The sequence below is a fragment of the Pinus tabuliformis genome, chromosome X, assembly GCF_031772625.1.
Source record: "Pinus tabuliformis cultivar Carrire ecotype Pingquan chromosome X, CPIR1, whole genome shotgun sequence".
In the NCBI taxonomy this organism is placed as follows: Eukaryota; Viridiplantae; Streptophyta; class Pinopsida; order Pinales; family Pinaceae; genus Pinus; species Pinus tabuliformis.
In genome coordinates this window covers 1,131,234,907-1,131,236,800 of record NC_142308.1, presented here as the reverse complement: position 1 = coordinate 1,131,236,800, position 1,894 = coordinate 1,131,234,907, and the positions used below count along the sequence as shown (strand labels likewise).

Below are 1,894 nucleotides of genomic sequence, written 5' to 3'. Positions count from 1 at the left end.
CAGGTTCATGGGACTTTAGTGGTAATGACATCTCCTGGGATATGACATCCACAGGACAAATAATGCTGAGTACAAACTTAGTCTGGCGACTGAAAATGGGACCTGATTGTTCAAATGTTGAAATTGGTCCTACCTTCTTGAGATATGATCTATATGGGGAAAAAATAGAACAGTTACAAGCTCGCAGCCTATTACAGTGATCTGAATACATTTCTCTGTGGATTACATATCGCTTTGTCTAAATAATTCAGTGGTTAGATTCATAACTTGTGGCTCGTATATACTCTCATAGGCTCGCTCTTTGTTACACTCTATGTGGCCCATATGTATTCCCTTGCACTATTTATGTGGATCGTATTTCCGAAAGAAATGGATTCACCATGAAACCTTGGCCCAAAATCCTGAAATGTGCTGGCCCGAATTCCTATAGTTTTCCTAGCAAAATTGTGGGCTGTTTAGACTTACGCGTGAAGGTAATGGCTAGTTTGCAAGATCGTCTCGGTGAAACTAAAATATTCATTCCGACAAAGGCTTCAATTTTCCGTTGATGGAATTGTGAGCTCTGCACACCACAAATGGAGCAGAACATGGAGAAGCCAAAGAAAATGGGACGCCAGTGCGACATATGTGCGCAAAAGAGAGCTGCTCTGAGAAGACCCAAGACTCAACAACAGGTATGCAGGGAATGCTTTTATTTTGCCTTTGAAGAAGAGATTCACAAGGTTATTATCGAGAACCACCTTTTCAGACCAGGAGAACGTGTTGCTATTGGAGCTTCTGGTGGTAAAGACTCCACTGTTCTAGCACATTTCTTGACAGAGTTGAATAAACGACACAATTATGGTCTAGATCTGTTCTTGCTATCAATAGATGAAGGCATCACTAAACGACATAATTATGTACATTTTTTGGAGTTTTTTGTCGCCAGGCTTTAGATAGAGGGGCTGCAATGGTAAGAGCAGATAAAATTGCAACTGGTCACAACGCAGATGATATAGCAGAGACTGTACTATTAAATATTCTTCGTGGAGATATTGCCAGGCTAAGTAGATGCACATTGATAACAACAGGGGAAGATGGATCTATTCCAAAATGCAAGCCTTTTAAATACACATATGAAAAGGAGATCGTCATGTATGCATATCTCAAGAAGCTTGATTACTTCTCTACCGAATGCATTTATTCACCAAATGCATATCGAGGCTTTGCTCGTGATTTTATTAAAGAACAAATCAGACCAAGAGCAATCCTTGACATAATTAGATCAGGTGAGAATTTTCGCGTTTCTTCTTCAGCAAAAATGCCAGAACAAGGTGTATGTGAGCGCTGTGGTTATATTTCCAGCCAGAAATGGTGCAAAGCATGTGTTTTAATAGATGATTTGAACCGAGGCCTTCCAAAACGTGGAATTAATCGAACTAGGGGACGCCATGCTTTAAAAATTGATATGCCTGCTACAGATGGAGTAGCGCCCCTCCTCTGCACAGCTCTATAACAAGAAAGTCACTTTCAATGTAGACAGATGATGAGTTTCACATCATGGGGAACCTGAGATAGACAGGATTCCGTTCCATGATTTCCATCAGTGATTGATCCTTTGGAGATTTTGTGGGCGATGTGGCTCTTAGAAGACGGACTGTGAACTGTTGCCGATGCTACCATATAGCATGTGCTTGGATGTGTTAAACGCTGGGTGCAACCACGCAAACCTCTTTCAGTACAGTTGTCATCATAAGGATAGGTTTTTAGTTTAAAGTGGTTTTATTAAAATGGCAAATGCAACGTGGCAAATCGAACTTAAGTCAAGACCAAAAATGCGATTTGGTTTAAGATTCCAATCCTGATCCTATGGAGATCTGCGCTCCAGCATTCATCTTTTAATTAGCCAATGATC

The 1,894-nt window shown here is 40.7% G+C and overlaps 1 pseudogene; it reads left to right on the top strand.

Moving 5' to 3' along the window:
* The first annotated feature begins 575 nt into the window (after nt 1-575).
* Nucleotides 576-1,495, top strand: LOC149143817 (cytoplasmic tRNA 2-thiolation protein 1 pseudogene; annotated as a pseudogene).
* Nucleotides 1,496-1,894: the final 399 nt, after the last annotated feature.